Source organism: Diplotaxodon limnothrissa, linkage group LG5 (genome assembly GCF_057381915.1).
Source record: "Diplotaxodon limnothrissa isolate DT_005_m linkage group LG5, D_limnothrissa_male_GT1.1, whole genome shotgun sequence".
NCBI classification, from domain to species: Eukaryota; Metazoa; Chordata; class Actinopteri; order Cichliformes; family Cichlidae; genus Diplotaxodon; species Diplotaxodon limnothrissa.
In genome coordinates this window covers 8,176,650-8,195,420 of record NC_140600.1, presented here as the reverse complement: position 1 = coordinate 8,195,420, position 18,771 = coordinate 8,176,650, and the positions used below count along the sequence as shown (strand labels likewise).

General features: G+C 43.6%; 1 protein-coding gene across 1 annotated transcript in view; it reads left to right on the top strand.

The window, feature by feature from the left end:
• The window catches only part of phactr3b (phosphatase and actin regulator 3b), a 70,008-nt gene that overhangs the window by 848 nt on the left and 50,389 nt on the right, over positions 1-18,771 (top strand). The window lies entirely within an intron of this gene.

The window sequence follows — 18,771 nt, the reverse complement described above, 5'->3', positions numbered from 1 at the left end:
AAAGCGAAATGCCACTTAGGCCGTGAGTTGTGCTTATTCGTGAGGTGGGATTCGCAGTTCCACCGGGAGTCTGTGGGAAGGCGTTCACTGTTGCTGTGTAGATGTGAAGCAGGAGTCATAAAAATGTTCTGCTTTCAAAGGTACTGAGCGACAGACTCATGTGAAAGTGAGTTGGATGATTATTTGCAGGCTGGAAGCACAATGCTGTTTGTTTGCCAGCAGTACATTCAACTGGTTTCAGGTAAACGGCAACCTCAAGGTCCGAAAACTGAAGCCAACACGGAAGTGCCAAACACTACACTTCCTCTAATGGCCACTAGAGGCTGGCTTCTGGAATGAGTCAATCCTCAGATGATAAAATGTACAACTTTACATGTTTACAGCCTCACACTTAAAAGCTTTTGGCCGTTATGAATATTTCCCCTTTGTAACAGCTGTGTGGAGGGTGATTTTTCTTTAAAAAAAAAAGAGTCATCCATCTTGATACTGTTAATGCTTAAAGTTAAGGGTGTGGCCATTTTGATTGTTTGCTAACATGGGCAGCTAGCTGGTTACTGAAATGAACTCTTGGCCATATTTATGGTGGTACCTTGCCCCTAACCCCTCCACCACTCCACAGTGATTATGCATAGAGGTTTAAACCATTTTTTTCCTGCACCAGGCCATGAACATGGCTTTTAATGCTGTGAAGTTGGGCATTTCAATGAGGGAGTCCTTGGGGTTTGACTTGCTTTTGGAGTCAGCATCAAGTTGCCATTAGATGAAATGCTGTCTTTGTATGTTCTGCGTTGGCTTCATTCCAGAGGCTGTTGCTCAGTGGCTCCAAAAATCCAGAAATATTGCATGGCATCATTCAAAATGGCAATGTTGGGACTTGGAAATACAAATTCCAAAAGCAATGCGTGCCTACATACACCCATCTTTTATATACGGTCCATGGTTTCACAGCCAAAGTGATGAGTGCAGACATTGATGCTGCTGTATCTCTACAAATAAGAGGCTCAGTTACTGAATCACAAGTGTGGGGGTTGCAGTATAATGCACATGACAGGATTCATTCATCTTGTGGCATGCATGCCACACTTTCATTTTCACCAGTGTGTGATGTTACAGTCTGTTTGAACATTGGACTCCTTCAGCTGGCTGTCTTTAGAGAAGGAGAGCCACAGCAATGCTGCAGAAGAGGATGTTCAAGTTCTCTCGCTGGCGGCGAATACCGTTGTGTTCATGCCTTCGGTTTCTACTGCTTGTCACGTTGTTGTGGTTGTTATAGTTACGTAACAGCGTTGGTGTATATGTGAAACTCTAAGGCATCACTGGCAGGGTTGTCCTGTCATATGCCGCTTATTACCATTTTTATCTAAATGTCAAATAGGCTCAGATCTCATTTCATCTCATCTCTGAAGCACTGTGGCAGATTTCTCCCCAAAAGCTGGACATTTCCAGTGCAGCATTAGACAGACAGAGCTCAGGCAATGCAGCAAGTGCAAACCTGCCTGTCCTGTTCCTCCCCCACTTCTCCATCCCCTCAGATCGGTGCTAACCCTTTCCGAGCCCCCTACTGCTTTGATCCTTCTACTTGAAGAATCCTATCCATTAGAGGGGAGGGAAAGGGGAGTGACAGATCACTGATGGTGGTATTATCACAGCACCCAGCTGGGCAATGTCAAACTGAATCAGCTGCACAATCGACCGGACTTAATACAAATGACTTCTTACAATGTAAACATTTCCTCTGAATTACAAGGTTGTAACCAGAAATGGAAAATCACTTGCCATTTGTGCTTAGTCCTCACTCAGTGCTTTTAGCATCTGCTAAGCACTGAAGACTGATTTAACCCAAATACTTGTTACCCTGAAGTTTAAAGGTTGTCAGACAGGTCTTTGCTTTACCAACTAGTCAGCAGGCTGAGAACAGAACAGCATGCCATGTATTAAAATCTCTCCCTATGGACTTCGTTAAGTGGTGATAAGCAGCCGCCTTGATCAGCCCATAGAGGTTACATCATTGTCTCTGCTAGAGATGGTGCAGAACAATATGTGCCGCCAAAAACATTGTAGCCCAAAGGTGGATTCAAATTCAGGGTGTACAGGGACAGGGTGGAGCAACAGTTTGACAACCCTCGGAGTATGTGGCAGGGACTAAACACGATCACAGACTTTAGAGGGAAAACCAGCACACCGCAGACCACGGCCTCTCTATGTGAGGATCTAAACGTATTCTACGCTAGATTCGACACAGCGAACACCATGAGACCGGACAGTGTGCGCACCGCGGATGACGTCAGTGCGCACACTGTGTCTGAGGAGGATGTGCGGAAGTGCTTCGGGAAGGTGAACGCACGCAAAGCTACTGGTCCGGACGGGATTCCCGGCCGCGTCCTCAGGTCATGCGCGGCTCAGCTGGCTGGAGTGTTCACGCACATCTTCAACCTTTCCCTCTCTCTGTCTGTAGTCCCAGCCTGCTTCAAAATGGCCACCATCGTCCCTGTACCCAAATCCTCCACCATCTCCTCATTGAACGACTGGCGACCTGTAGCCCTGACCCCCATCGTAAGCAAATGCTTCGAGAAGCTGGTCAGGGACTTCATCTGCTCTGCACTACCCGACTCACTGGACCCTCTACAGTTTGCATACCGCCACAACAGGTCCACTGATGATGCCATAGCCCTGACACTACACACTGCCCTGTCACACCTGGAGAAGAGAGACACGTATGTGAGAATGCTGTTTGTAGATTACAGCTCAGCATTCAATACCATCGTTCCCTCGAAGCTGGACAGGAAACTGCAGGATCTAGGACTGAGCAGCTCCCTCTGCAGCTGGATCCTTAGCTTCCTGTCTGACAGACGCCAAGTGGTCAGACTGGGCAGCATCACCTCATCACCTCATCCCCCATCACACTGAACACTGGTGCTCCACAGGGGTGTGTACTGAGCCCTCTCCTGTACTCACTCTACACCTACGACTGCACAGCCACTAACAGCTCCAACATCATTGTGAAGTTTGCGGACGACACTACAGTGGTGGGTCTTATCACCAACGGTGATGAGACGGCTTACAGGGAGGAGGTCAGCGCCCTGACCCACTGGTGTCAAGACAACCATCTCACCCTCAACGTCGCAAAGACAAAGGAGTTGATAGTGGACTTCCGGAGGTGCAGAGAAGTACACACCCCCATCACCATCAACGGCGCTGCTGTGGAGAGAGTGAGCAGCTTCCGGTTCCTTGGTGTACATCTGGCTGAGGATCTTACGTGGTCAGTACACATAAACAAAACAGTGAAGAAGGCGCAGCAGCGCCTCTTCTTTCTCAGGAGACTGAAAAGATTCGGCATGAGCCCCCGCATCCTCAGGACCTTCTATCACTGTGCCATTGAGAGCATCCTCACTGGATGCATCACCACCTGGTATGGCAACAGCACCGCCTACAACTGCAAAGCTCTCCAGCGAGTAGTGCGGTGCTCTGAACGGATAATTGGAGGTGAGCTTCCCTCCCTCCAAGACATCTACAGGAAGCGCTGCCTGAGGAAAGCGGGGAGGATCATCAAGGACTCCAGTCACCCCAGCCATAAACTGTTCAGACTGCTTCCATCAGGAAGGAGGTTCTGCAGCATCCGGTCCCGTACCAGCAGACTGAGAGACAGCTTCTTCCATCAGGCCATCAGACTGCTGAACACGTCATAGACACCTCAGCTTCACTACTGGAACTTCAACATTATGCACTCCACACTGTATATAAATGCCACTTGTTTTGCACATATTCAACTCTGTATATTTTATATATTTTATTATTATTATTATTATTATTATTATTATTATTATTTTATTTTATTTTTTTACTATTTAATTTGTAAAAATGTGTATACACACACACACACACACACACACACACACACACACACACACACACACGTAGGAAAATATTTAGTATACACATCCAGAAATGCATACACTATTATATATTGTACATATATTTATTAGTTTCAGGTTGGCCATTCTTGTATTTTGCTCGTTTGTGTTGTTGTGTTTGCACATCTCTGTTGCTTGTGGGGCTCGCACACAAGAATTTCACTCGCATGTGCTGTGCCAGTGTGCCTACACATGTGATGTGACAATAAAAGTGATTTGATTTGATTTGATTTGAAATTCACATTTTGGCATTTACACTAAGAGTCAAAAGTTTGGACATACCTTCTCATTTAATGTTTTTTCTTTATTCCATATTGTAGATTCTCACTGAAGGCATCAAAACTATGAATGAACACATATGGAATTATGTAGTAAAACAGCCACCCTTAGCTTTGATTCCTGCTTTGGACACTCTCGGCATTCTCTCGATGAACTTCATGAGGTCGTCATCTGAAATGGTTTTCCAACAGTCTTGAAGGAGTTCCCAGAGATGGTCAGCACTTGTTGGTTCTTTTGCCTTCACTCTGCGCTCCATCTCATCCCAAACAATCTCGATTGGGTTAAGGTCAGGTGACTGTGGAGGCCAGGCCATCTGGTGCAGCACTCCATCACTCTTCTTCTTGGTCAGATAGCCCTTACACAGCCTGGAGGTGTGTTTGGGGTCGTTGTCCTGTTGAAAAATTAATGATGGTCTAACTAAATGCAGGATGCTGTGGTAGCCATGCTGGTTCAGTGTGCCTTCAGTTTTGAATAAATCCCCAACAGTGTCACCAGCAAAGCACCCCACACCATCACACCTCCTCCACCATGCTTCACGGTGGGATCCATGCATGTGGAGACCATCCGTTCACCTTTTCTGCGTCGCACAAAGACACGGCAGGTGGAACCAAAGATCTCAAATTTGGACTCATCAGACCAAAGCACAGATTTCCACTGGTGGTGTCCACTCTTTGTTTCTTGACCCAAACAAATCTCTTCTGCTTGTGTTTTTTTCTTAGTAGTGGTTTCTTAGCAGCTATTTGACTATAAAGGCCTGATTCACAGTCTCCTCTGAACAGTTGATGTAGGGATGTGTCTGCTACTGGAACTCTGTGTGGCATTTATCTGTGCTCTAATCTGAGATGCGGTTCCTGAGGCTGGTGTGTGGAGGGGTGTGGTTTGTGGCTCGGCTGCAGAGGACGTGTGGAGTGAGGTCCCAGTGTGGTGTTAGGGGGGAGGCTGACTTGCACACCTGACCTCCATCATCGAATCATGACTCCTCTTTAAAGGATGTTGCCAGACAGGAGGGGAGAGCGGTGTGGCAGCTGGTAAGCTGCTCAGACAGAAAGTGCCTAAACGTATACACAAGAAAACGCATAGCAACGTGCAACACTGTGTGTGTGGGTTCTCATTCGTGCCACGTGATGACTCGGATGAATGTATCCTCAGCAGCAGAGGTGGCTCTTGGTCTTGCTTTCCTGGTGCGGTCCTCATGTGAGCCAGTTTCATCGTAGCGCTTGATGGTTTTTGCGACTGCATTTGGGGATGCATTAAAAGTTTTAGCAATTCTCAATTTCCCTTTAGCTCTACATTTTCATTTTACAGTTTATATTGCTTTTAACTAATCTTGCTAACCGACTAGCTCACGAAATGTTGCATATTTCAAAAGGTAGTCAGTAAATTAAAATAAAATAATGCAGACTTACATACAATAGGCTATTCATATTAATGTACAGAATTCACCTGCTTGCTGCTACTACTGCACATTCACCCAGTGTATATACTATATGTATGTATGTATATATATATATATATAATGTTCTTCCTCTACACCCCCCCCCCCCCCCCCCAATTTTTGCACATGTCAAGGAGCGTGTCAGGCTACATTTCACTGTGTGTTATACTTGTATAACTATGCATGTGACAAATAAAGAACCTTGAACCTTGAAATACAAAACTAAAATAGTTTAGTGAGACAAAACTTGCAATGTGTATAGATAAGAAAAGGTTTGCTAGCTGCCTAGCTTAAAGCAGGTAGCATTGTTCAAAATGCAGGCTGAAAAACAATAAATAAAATAATACAGAGTGTTCTCATATAGTTTTCCAATGCTGTGATCAATTGTCAGCAGTGTTTTACAGTTTACCAGATTTACTACCTGCAGTCTAACAGCTGAAGCTTTTTGCTCAACAGGGTTTATTTTTGTAATATTATGAAGCAAGCTGCAAGCAAGTACACACACATAATGTCAACATTGATAATGATAATATATATGATACAGTATTATCATTAAATGTTAGAATTGAACGTATCTTATTAACTGTATTAAGACAGAAAATTCTTTAAGTTAAACGAAGTATTCATTTATGCCAAATGTACTGTTGCTTGTGCACTAAAGATGTGAAGCTTGCTGACACTGTAACATTGCCCTGTCCCTCCCTGCTGTTGCCTTTAGCCTGCAGGAGCCTCTTCCCTTGCTCCCCTCATCTCCCTATTTGAGTCACTGCTGTTGTACTAATCTGACATGCTGCTCCGACATCAAAGGCTTTCTCCCTGGACTCCTCTGCTGTTCTCGTACACTGCACCCCACCACCATCACACCGCCGCAACCCTCGGTTACTGATGGGCCTCAGTTTAGTCCTCGCATTCAGTCAGAGGCGATGGCGGCAGCCTGATGAGAAGATTAGGATTCTTTTTATTTGAATTCCTCATGTTTTATTAATCAGGAAGCCTTTACATAAGCCGGTTTGTCTCATTCCATATTCACTGCTGTGATTGAGAGGACAGAATAGCAAGCCTGGCACCTGGCAGCTCACTCCTACATGCATGTTGAGCTCAGCGAGGAACGAGTGCTAAATGTCTCCACATGAGTCACTGCACAGCAGCTGCAGTTGGAGATGAGACAGAATAAAAGGTGTGCATAGCTGGAAATAGAAAACAATAAAGCAATGTCACTTCCATTGTCCTCATGTGTGTCTGTGGAAATGTCAGCTGTAACAGCATTTGGCAAGAGCCTTGTCATAAAGTTTTTGGGTTTCTGAAATCCATGTTGTGAACCTGGAAGACGTTTTCTTGTCTTCACTGCATACTTAAATTTCCCCTCTCACAGTCTGTGTGAATTACCCATGGGTATGCGGCTTAGATTTTAACATGAGATACAGAGAAGCATGCAACTGCAGACTGTTTACCCTAGGTCTATCAGCTAGTTAAAGGATACTTAGATTCTCAGTATCTTACCTTATGTTATTTCACTAATATGATTCTAATATAATATATGAATGAAACTTTGTCACACACAGTGATTGTTACCATCTAGTTGTTTTAAAAAAAGGATTTATTATAAATCACAATTCACGTGCAATGTTCAGTGCATATTAGGCTTAGTGGTCACCAAAATTTGTATCTCCAACTCACCACAAAATATGGAAGGAAGAATATGAAAAAGTGGCACAGGCTAGCAGATCAATAGATGGACATAGCTACCACCTAATAACACGTTTGTAAAGTGCTGATGTATTGACTACCACCATGTTGGGCTTTTTTTCTTTTGCTTTAAACTAGTACTGATTGCATTTGGTTTAGAGGTTGGCGTGCTCAGTTAAGAGCTAATGCCGGTAAGCTTAGCTGGAAAGATGCGCTGAACAGAAATCAGTACTTTCCTTCCATCTAATTAGTAATAACCACAGGTTGCAAATAAAATGCTGGTAACACCACAAACATGATTGAAAGGTCCAGTTCAGTGAATTAGTGGACGCAAACAGACAGCTGGTGGCTTAGCTGGCAAAGCAGTATTTCCAGTCTATGTCTATACAGGTTTACGCCATGTAGACCTGTGTCTACATGGCGTAAACCTCATTTTCAGAGCATCTAATATCTGCTATTATTTTTTTACCGTGCTGAATTTTGACTGCTTCTTGATTTTGATTGTTTTGTGAGAAGTTCAACTTCTCAGTTCAACTCAACATTAGGTTTATGGTTTTCCAACAGGTGGTAGTACATGGTACCCAGACCTTTTTAGTGCCTATTTGGCTGGGGTTTCAGGCGATCTGAGGCGATCCAAAAATGTGACATCAACAGACTGCATTGGCTAGTCAGTTGCATCACTCCATGAGTGTCTCATTCACAAAAATCTAAACCGCCATTTTTTTAAACCCAGTAAAGAGGGAAATCCATCCATCCATTCATTTTCTTCCGCTTATCCGGGGTCGGGTACCCGGGACAGCAGCCCTAGCAGAGAAGCCTAGACCCCAGCCTCCTCCTCCAGCTTGTCCGGGGGAACACCGATGCGTTCCCAGGCCAGCTGAGAGATATAATCTCTCCTGTGTGTCCTGGGTCTCCCTTCTGGTGGGACATGCTCATAACACCAGGGAGGCATCCTTGTCAGATGCCCAAACCACCTCAACTAGCTCCTTTCGATGTGAAGGAGCAGCAGCTCTACTCTGAGCCCCTCCCAGATGGCCGAACTTCTCACCCTTTTCACCCAGAGAGAGCTTCAGAGGAAGCCCATTTCCGCCGCTTGTATCCGCGATCTCGTTCTTTTGGTCACTACCACAGCTCATGACCATAGGTGAGGGTAGGGACGTAGATCGACCGGTAAACTGAGAGCTTCACTTTTACACTCAGCTGTCTCTTCACCGCAACAGACCGGTACAGCATCCACATCACTGCAGCCGGAGCACCAATCCGTCTGTCGATCTCTCGCTCCCTTCTCCCGTCACTCGTGAACAAGACCCCGAGATTCTTAAACTCTTCCACTTGGTGCAGGAACTTATCCCTGACCCGGAGTGGACATTCCACCCTACACAAAAAACACACTGCATTCCCCAATTCTGACAAAAAGCCTTATGCACAGCAGCAGGTATACCATCACGCTATAACAACACATTAGGTGGTACTCAATTGTAATGGAAAACATGTGAAATCCAGTTGAGGCAAGTCGAGCTGTGTCAAGTAGGTACTAGTGGAAAAAGGCTTTAAGTGTTACCTTAATTTTTCAGCCTGAAAGGTTCTACTTTAGGACAGACTACACGGATGCTACTGACTCCTTAACACTTAGACCCCCGGAGAGCAGTCATTTTGGTTTTCTACCTTAGACCCCCGCGGAGTCATCATTTTGCGTTTCTACCTTTAAAAGCCGGAGAGCAGTCAGTCAAATGCTGGAGTCATTCATATGTATATTGGGTCGTTACCTAGGAATTCTGGAGGGAGGGGAGTGGGGGTGAGTGATTGAGGGGGTGGGGGAGCTGCTAAAAGCGGTGAGCTTCCTTTTGTGTTTCATCTTGATGCATTCTCAATCATCCAGGGAAACAAATCTCCAAAAGTCACCAACTTGGAGTGTTTCAGTTTGCCATCTTGGGGAGAAATCAACACACATGGGTGTATGTCCTTTGTTGCTGACATTTATTGATAAAAACAGTACAAAAAACCAACCATTTGTACACATATTTACAAATAATTCAACATTGTCAGCAATCACTCACAATCCTGGCACTGCCATGGTACCTGTAGTCTGCATTTACCACATGTGTACCTGTAGCAGTGAACACATCGCACAGTGGCCTGATTTATCTTGCATTTGTGTTTGACCTGACACGTGGCTCTTTTTCCAGGGCTCGGTGTGGAGGGTTCTGCCCGAAGCAACTGATCTTTTCTTGCCTTCTTCGCAGCTACATGAGAGTGAGCCAACTCTGTTGCAAGCGCCACCAGGAAGTCCACCCGTCTTTCCTTCGTCCCGGTGCATGCTTGATACAGCACATGTGCATTCAGTGCTGCCATGTCAATCATGTTATAAAACACGGCGACTGGCCAGCGCCGTGTTCCTTTGCGGACAGTGTACTCCAGAACCATCTGGTCAATCACATCCACGCCACACTTTGTTTTGTTGTAAAGGGTGACAGTGTTTGGCTTCCTTTTGGTGGTGTTATCAGTCTGAACCACGCTGTGCATGCTGCTAAGAATATAGACTGTCTTCTTCCGTTTGGCCGCATACGCCGTCAGCGTGGCAGCAGAGGTTGAAAACACCTAAGAAATAAGATAAATTGTTATTTTCATAGCCCTTTTACACACAATGAAACACATAAACATAGAACCACAAAAGACCTGCAACATACCTGAGTGGTGAATTCATTGCGATCTGTCTGTCTAGTGGATTGAGGAATTTCCCTGCGAATCTTGTTGACTGTGCCGAGGATGGTGGTTTTCCGTCCAAGAAGTTTTTGCGCAAGTGAAAGCGATGTGAAAAAATTGTCCGTGGTAACATTTCTGCCCTTGTCTAGGAATGGTTCCATCAGCCTCATTACTACATTTTCAGAAAGTCTCTCCCCAGTGGGACGACTGGGGTCCTTGCCAAGATATGGGAAGACATTGCAAATGTACTTGGATTTTAGGTCGCAAGCCACCCAAAACTTGATCCCAAACTTGTCCGGTTTACTTGCAATATACTGCAGGAAACAGCACCGAGTCTTTGATGGGAAAAGCTGTTCATCAATGGTGATATGTAGACCAGGGTTGTAGCACGTGATGCAGTTGGTGACAAATGATCCCCACACACTGGAAATTGCAGCAAACTTGTCAGTCTTTGCTCGATCACAGCGGGTGGACTTGTCATCAAAGCGTAGGTGTTGCATGATGTTTTGGAAGCGGTTTCGTGCCATAGTTCCAATTATCTGTGGGTTTCCCAGGTTTGCTGACCAGCAGTCATTTACCGATGGAAGCCTGCAAACCCCCCGCAAGATCACAATTGCAATAAATGCCATTAGTTCAGGGAGGTCCATGAACCAATGAACATGCTCCGTTTGCTGTGCATGTTGAATAGTCCATTCTTGAATGCTACGAAGCATGTCAAGAGTGACGAAACACAGGAAGCTCTGAAGGCGACTCGAGATACTTCTCCTGGCCTTAGCCGTTGGCTCTCCATCTGCAGCGTACGCTTCTATTGGGGTGAAAGGGAGACAGGTCCCCACATGTTCTTCACGCCACACTGTGCCATCTTTCGCTGTCTCAGTCCCCAAACAAGGTCTCTTTTTCGGTGGAGAAGCAGTCTCCTCATCTGCAGTGTGAACAAATTCAAATTGTGAGCAAAATGGGAAGGTCAAACAAAATCACAAATGCATGCATAGGTACTAATTATAATTCCAGTATCTCCTCCTCTGTATCAGAATAATGTCTGAAATATCTTACTTACTAACTACATCCACTTACTTGTTTGAAATGAAAAAGGAAATAACATGAAATGAAACTAACCGGAAGACTGATCAGACAGCTCTGAGTCCGAATCCGGCTGAACTGCTAGGTCTTCTCCATCCGAGTCACAAGGGTCGACTTCCGTCAGGATCATTTCCAAGGCCTGCTGAGTGGTGAGTCTTCTCTGCATTTTCTTTCCTTGGAGAGGAGGTCCGTACACCAGAGGCAGTGCCAGGATTGTGAGTGATTGCTGACAATGTTGAATTATTTGTAAATATGTGTACAAATGGTTGGTTTTTTGTACTGTTTTTATCAATAAATGTCAGCAACAAAGGACATACACCCATGTGTGTTGATTTCTCCCCAAGATGGCAAACTGAAACACTCCAAGTTGGTGACTTTTGGAGATTTGTTTCCCTGGATGATTGAGAATGCATCAAGATGAAACACAAAAGGAAGCTCACCGCTTTTAGCAGCTCCCCCACCCCCTCAATCACTCACCCCCACTCCCCTCCCTCCAGAATTCCTAGGTAACGACCCAATATACATATGAATGACTAGCCAATTTAGCTTCCATTTCCACCATTTGACTGCTCTCGGGTTTTATAGGTAGAAAGGTAGAAGCCTGGGGATGCTAGTTTAAGGCAGTCCTGTCCTGTCATCATTTGTTGCATCGTTTTATCAGAAGAAAGTTCCTTTGGTTCATTTTCATGCTAACAGGCAAAAATACTTCCAGGGTTTTATTTGCTTCTTTTAAAATCTAAACTCACTATATAATTAACCAAGGGGTTCCCTAACATGTGCTTAGAAATGCATTTCCGGACTTCCGGTTGAGCTTTGATGGAGTAGGACGCGAGTCTGGGAGCTCCCGCCGATTTCGATTAAATTGTTATTTATTCGCGCGTTTTGGCCGTATTTTCAGTCCTGTTTTGGTTTGTGGATTGTCTTGTTGAGAAGTTTTACTCGGGCCGGCGTAAAATGGCAGCAAAAAATGTTAAAACCCGCAGTACTATTCAGACACAACTGAGGCCTAGTTTGCAAACCGCGACCACACCCTCGAGTGAGCCGTCGTCTCCTGCAAAGCCCCCCACATGTCAAGCTAATCCTGATATTGAGGCTCTCAAGGTCGAGTTGCTGGCTTCGCTGAGGAAAGATATCGCCGACATCTTTAAAAAGGAACTTCAGGATACTCTGGGTGATGCTTTGTCTACCATTAAGTTCGACCTGCAGGCGGTGAAGACGCAGCTGGCGATCGATAAAGCTGCAAATGACGCTACCATGTCTGAGCTAAAAGGTACGGTGAAGGAGATGGAGCACGCACTTACTGTCTGCTCTGATGATATAGCTGAGATGAAAAACACTATCAAGGGTCTCACAGCTCATGTAGCCAAGCTGGAAAGTAAGTGTGAAGATTTGGAGTCCAGATCGCGGCGCAACAATGTTAGGATAGTGGGAGTACCGGAGGGCCCTGACACGTGCACCACTGCCGCCGTAGCTTCCTTGCTAAAAGAAGCATTTGATCTGGGGAAGGAGCCGCTTTTGGATCGTTCGCACAGGACCCTCCAACCCGCACCTAAGCCTGGCGACCGTCCACGAGCCATTGTATGCAGGTTTCATTACCACACTGACTGTGTCGACATTTTACGACGTGCTAGAGAACGCCGACAGATTAAAGTTGGAGATCGGACCATCTCAGTCTTCCCCGACTACACCGCCAGGGTGGCACGGGCTCGTGCTGCATTCAACACGGTCAGGCAGCAACTCCGTGGCATTGACGGTGTTCGGTATGGCCTGCTTCATCCAGCGCGACTCCGCATCACATATAAGGGTGTCGAGAAGGACTTTGTTTCGGCAGAGGAGGCCAGTGATTATGTCAAAACTTTGATTTCTGGGTGAGCCTCGTTAGCTCCTCAGTTTGATACTGTAATGCTGCTAAGGGTTCACGGTCTCCTTAGGTTTAACGCCACCCGTGCATTGTTTTCTTAGGCCATTGTGCTGGTTATTGTACTGTTGGTGTGCTGGTTCCTTTTATTTTCATTGTTATTTATTGAAACTGGATCATATAATATACTCTTGAACTTCGGACCAGTCCGGCACAATCTTCTCCAAGCTTGCTGCATTGATTTGCATAGGACTGAGTTGTTTTTCGTTTCTGTTAAATTTTTATTTATTTATTTTTTTGTTTGGTTGTTTTTGTTTTGATTGTTTATCTATTTATGTATGTTGTTTTTGTTTTTAGTTTTTTTAAATTTTATGCACTTTCGGTGATTTGTTGGAAAGTTCTCCTTCTGAGGAAGTCATATTTTGTACTGTGAGATCTTTTTTTGGTTGGTTGGTTTCCTTTTTATTTTTTCCCTTTTTAAAAAAACATGTTTACTGTTACGCGCACACCGTTATGCTGTAGAGAAGTTGGTGAGAGGTTATTTTTCCCTCTCTCGCTTTTATTTTTATTTAGACAACAATTAGTCCAGTCACTTCGGTGAATCATTTTTGCTACTTTGGGGGTACACTGCTGTCTCCTTTGTTCTGTTCTGTGGAGACTTGGGGGTGTATTTGTGTTCAGGGTTGGGTTGGGGGGGGGCTGTCCCATTTCGGCTCTTCATGGCCACTGGCATTTTGGTTTGGTCTTTTTCCTCTTCCTTTTTGTAAATGGTTAATGGAAATATAGACCCCAGCATTGCTGGGTCAGGTATGCCTCTTAGATTCATTAGTTGGAATATCAGAGGTATGGGTAACCCTGTTAAGAGATCTAAGGTTTTTACTCACTTGAAACGTCTAAATTCTGACATAGCATTTTTACAGGAGACTCATCTTCGCATTAAGGATCATTATAGGTTATATTGCCCTTGGGTAGGTCAGGTCTTTCACTCAAATTTTAATTCGAAGGCTAGAGGAGTGGCCATTCTCATTAATAAGAAAGTTCAATTCACTTTGACCAATGTTGTCGCTGATAGGAACGGTAGATACATCATTGTTGCTGGTACCCTAATGCAGAAAAAGGTTTTGTTGGTAAATGTATATGCCCCGAATTTTGATGATGCTGAATTCGCTAATAGATTGCTGAGTAACATCCCCTTTCTGAATACACATTTGCTTATCCTTGGTGGTGATCTGAATTGTGTTTTTGATCCAATTTTGGATCGATCTAGTCCTCGTAATTTGACTCAATCATCTATGTCTAAAACATTCTCAGATTTTATGAAACAGAATGATCTTGTTGATCCATGGAGATTTCGCAACCCTTCAATCAAAAAATTTTCATTCTTCTCTCAGGTCCACCAGTCTTATTCCAGGATTGATTATTTTTTCATCGACAGAACTCTTAATTCATGTGTTAATTCTTCCGACTATTCTGGTATTGTAATATCTGATCATTCTCCTCTGCTATTGGATGTTCATCTTTCTACCCATAAACATAGCCCTCCACTTTGGAGATTTAACTCTCTCCTTCTGGCGGATAAAGAATTTTGTGAATTTATTTCAGGCTCTATTGAGGAGTTCTTGTCCTTCAATCAGGATGATTCTGTCTCATATTCTCTGCTATGGGAGACTCTTAAATGCTACCTGAGAGGTCAAGTTATTTCTTACTCTGTCCGTGCTAATAAAAAGATTAATGCCAGGCTTAAAGAACTTATAGCTGCAATTAGTAACCTTGATCAAAGTTATACACTGAACCCTTCTCCAGAATTACTGAAGCAGCGCCTTGATTTGCAAGCAGAATTTGATCTTATGTCAACCAAAGAGGCTGAGCACTTATTACTACGCAGTCGTGGCTCATATTACGAATATGGTGACAAGGCTAGTCGCTTGTTGGCACATCAGTTACGACGTCAGGCCTCCTCGCGTGTGATCCCCATTATTAAACACTCTGATGACAATATTACTACAGATCCCTTGGAAATTAATTCTACCTTTAAAACATTTTACTCTTTGTTGTACAGGTCCGAATTTCCCACGGATAAAGCTAAAATGAATGCATTTCTTCATAATCTTTCAAACCCTGTTATTGGTGCTAATGATGCGGGGCAATTGGACTCCCCATTATCTGTTGAAGAAGTATTAAAAGCTATTACAGCTATGCAGTCTAATAAAGCCCCGGGCCCGGATGGGTTTCCAATTGAATTCTATAAAACATTTATTGGTAAATTGGCACCATTGCTTTTGTCTGTGTTTAACGAATCCTTGGAAACCGGTTCATTACCACCTACTTTCACACAAGCAACCATAGCGCTCCTTCTCAAAAATGACAAGGACCCAACCTCCTGTGGTTCCTACAGGCCATTATCTCTGCTTAATGCCGATGCAAAGGTATTGGCTAAAGTAATTTCATCTCGCCTTGAGGATGTGCTTCCTCGAATTATATCTGAAGAGCAGAATGGCTTTATAAAGGGACGGCAATTGTTTTTTAATACCCGTACACTCTTTAATGTTATTTACTCAAAGCGTCTATCTGAACTTCCTGAACTTGTGATTTCTTTAGATGCTGAAAAGGCTTTCGATAGGGTGGAGTGGGAGTACTTGTTTGCAGTTTTAGAGAAATTTGGTTTTGGTGATAAATTTATTTCCTGGATTCGGCTTCTTTATTCGTCCCCTAAAGCCAGTGTTCATACTAATGATGTTTACTCTGATTATTTTGCGCTGGGTCGTGGTTGTCGTCAAGGTTGCCCTTTGTCTCCCTTACTCTTTGCCATTGCCATCGAGCCTCTGTCTATTACATTGCGATCTTCTTCTGTATTCAGGGGAATCATCCGTAATGGAATTACACATAAAGTATCATTGTATGCGGATGACTTGTTATTATATATGACTGACCCCGCATGCTCCATCCCTGCTGTTTTAAGTATTCTGGAGAACTTCAGTTCGTTTTCAGGTTATAAATTGAATTTGGGGAAAAGTGAGTGTTTTCCTGTTAATACGGCAGCACGTCAACTTCAACAGTCCGATCTACCCTTTCGTCTCAGTCCGTCTGGGTTTAAGTACTTAGGGATTAACGTGACTCGCTCTCTAGCTGGCCTTAAATCAGCAAATTTGTCTCCTCTTATATCTAGGGTCACATCTGATATTCAAAGATGGGGTAATCTCCCCCTTTCTTTAATCGGTAAGATTAACGTTGTTAAAATGAACATCTTACCAAAATTTTTATTTTTATTTCAGTCAATTCCCTTATTTTTGCCGAAACATTTTTTTGTTTCACTGGACAAGATTATTGGTTCTTTCATTTGGGGAGGGAAGCCACCTAGGGTCTCTAAAACTTTGCTGCAGCGATGCAGATTTAGTGGAGGACTTGCATTACCTAATTTTTTAGTCTATTACTGGGCCGCTCACATCCATAAACTTTGCTACTGGCTAAAATCTTCTGGTTCCTCGTGGTGTAAATTGGAGCTATCATCATGTAAGGGCTCTTCTTTACCGGCTTTGCTCTATTCCTCTTTACCCGTGAGACCCTCTCTGTACACTGATAATCAGGTGGTTCTTAACACACTCAAAATCTGGTTTCAGTTTAGACGTCACTTTAATTTTGTAATGCCGTCTTCCTCGGGTCCTCTAAGCGAAAACCATTTGTTTCCCCCTTCACTTTTGGACTCGACATTTTCAGTGTGGTGTGACAAGGGTATAAAACAGTTCAAACATTTATATGTGGATGGTGTTTTCGATAGTTTTCCCAACTTGTCTTCTCGTTACAATCTCCCTGTTACCCATTTGTTTCGCTATTTTCAAATTCGAAATTTTGTTGCTAAGTGTTTCCCAAATTTCCCCTCTTTACCTCCAGAACAGCAGTGGGAAACTACGTTATCATTTGTTCCTCATCACAGAGGAACCATTTCGAAACTCTATGATGCTATTCTGTCTTTTAGTAACCACTCTAATGTTAAGCTTAAGCATACATGGGAAGAAGAACTGGGATTTCGAATACATGAGGAGTCTTGGGAACGGGCTATAACGAGGATACGATCTTCCACCTCCTGTGCTCGTCTTGGACTTATTCAATTTAAGGTCATACACAGGGTGCATTTCTCTAAGTCTAGACTTTCTGAATTGTATCCAGAAGTGGAAAATAAATGTGATAAATGCCATGGTTCTCCTTGTCACCTTAGCCACATGTTTTTTCTGTGCCCTGAGCTACAAGGTTTCTGGACAAGGTATTTTGCTATTATGTCAACTGTTCTTGGGGTAACTCTTCATCCTTGTCCTCTGATTGCTGTGTTTGGGATTCCTGCTCGCTCACTTACACTTGATTCCACACAAAGGGATATTATAGCCTTCACATCCCTATTAGCGAGACGTCTAATATTGTTGCATTGGAAGTCTGCTAAGTATCCTACTATTTCCCGGTGGCTTAAAGATGTCATGTTTTTTTTAAAACTTGAAAAAATTAAATATATGTTGAGAGGTTGCACAGCCAAATTTTTTCACAAGTGGCAACCCTTTATCTCTTATTTTGCTAGTCTAGAGGTATTGCCTGTTTAAATCTACTTTTGTTACTGTTATATTCCTCTAATATGTTTGATGGTTGTGTTGATCTGTGTGGGACTGGGGGGGGGGGGGGGGGGGGGGCGTTGTGTTTTGTTTTTTTGTTTTTTTTGTTGTTTTTTTCATATATATATATATGTTAATTTACTTAGGAAAATTAAGAAAGGTTGATTGTATTTCGGTAACTGCAAGTACTGTTTTCTTTTTTCAATAAAAATATTTTCAAAAAAAAAAAAAAGAAATGCATTTCCACCACTAAAATGTGACATCTACAGCTGGAGTAGATATGAGATTTGAGACATTTTGAAAGACTTGTTAATAACTTACATAGTGGCAGAGCCCTGAATATGCTTCTAAGTGGGTTCAAGAGCAGTTGAAAGGTGAAACACAGCCACAAGAGGGCTCTACTCGGCAGATGGCTTAATGTTGCATAAGTGCAGTGAGCAGTCACTGTCACGGCAAGTCCAGCACTGCAGTCACCAGGTCTCTCTCAAAAAAGAGGGACAGCACATGGTTTGTTCAAGGTCATGCTGCATACGGTGAGAGCGGGCAGACTCCTTCCTAGGATTAATCAGCATTACTCTCCATGTTTTAAGAGGAGTCTGAACTGGTATTGAAGTGAGGGGCACTTCAACTCAATATTCACTTCATGTCAAAGACCGCAGGGATGAGCGCAGTGAAGGCAATATTAGAATAAGTTTCGAAATCTTTTGAAATTCAATTAGAGGTGGTTACAACTGCACACGGGAAATGAAACTTTGCTCATCTTCACACCCCTCTATTTTCAGAGCTGATGCAATTCCTCTCAAGCTCTTTTTTTGTGATCTCATGTCTGTTTCAAAAGAGGAACATCTTGAAAGCAGTGATGAAGGATTTAACATGGACAGCTTGGCCATGATTAATGCGGAGCATTCCAGAAGTGATGTGACTGTAATGTAGGACTATAAATGAAATGTGGCTTTGCTGAGACAGTAATGGGTTGTTCAGAGTGAATGTTACCCTTGAGTCTTTGGTGCAGCATTGATTCTTTTTTATTGGTTGGCCAAGGCTCAGTAGTACAGTGGCTAATTCAAAAGCACTTCGCTTTTTTCCCCTCCCTGTTTTTTTTGTGCCAACTCATCTCTCATACCCTTGTGCACTATGCAGAGACATCGCTGGGTTCCACTGACTACAGGGCCCTGGGGAGCAACGCAGCAAGCAGGGAAAAACATGACGTCACTGTTGGCCAAT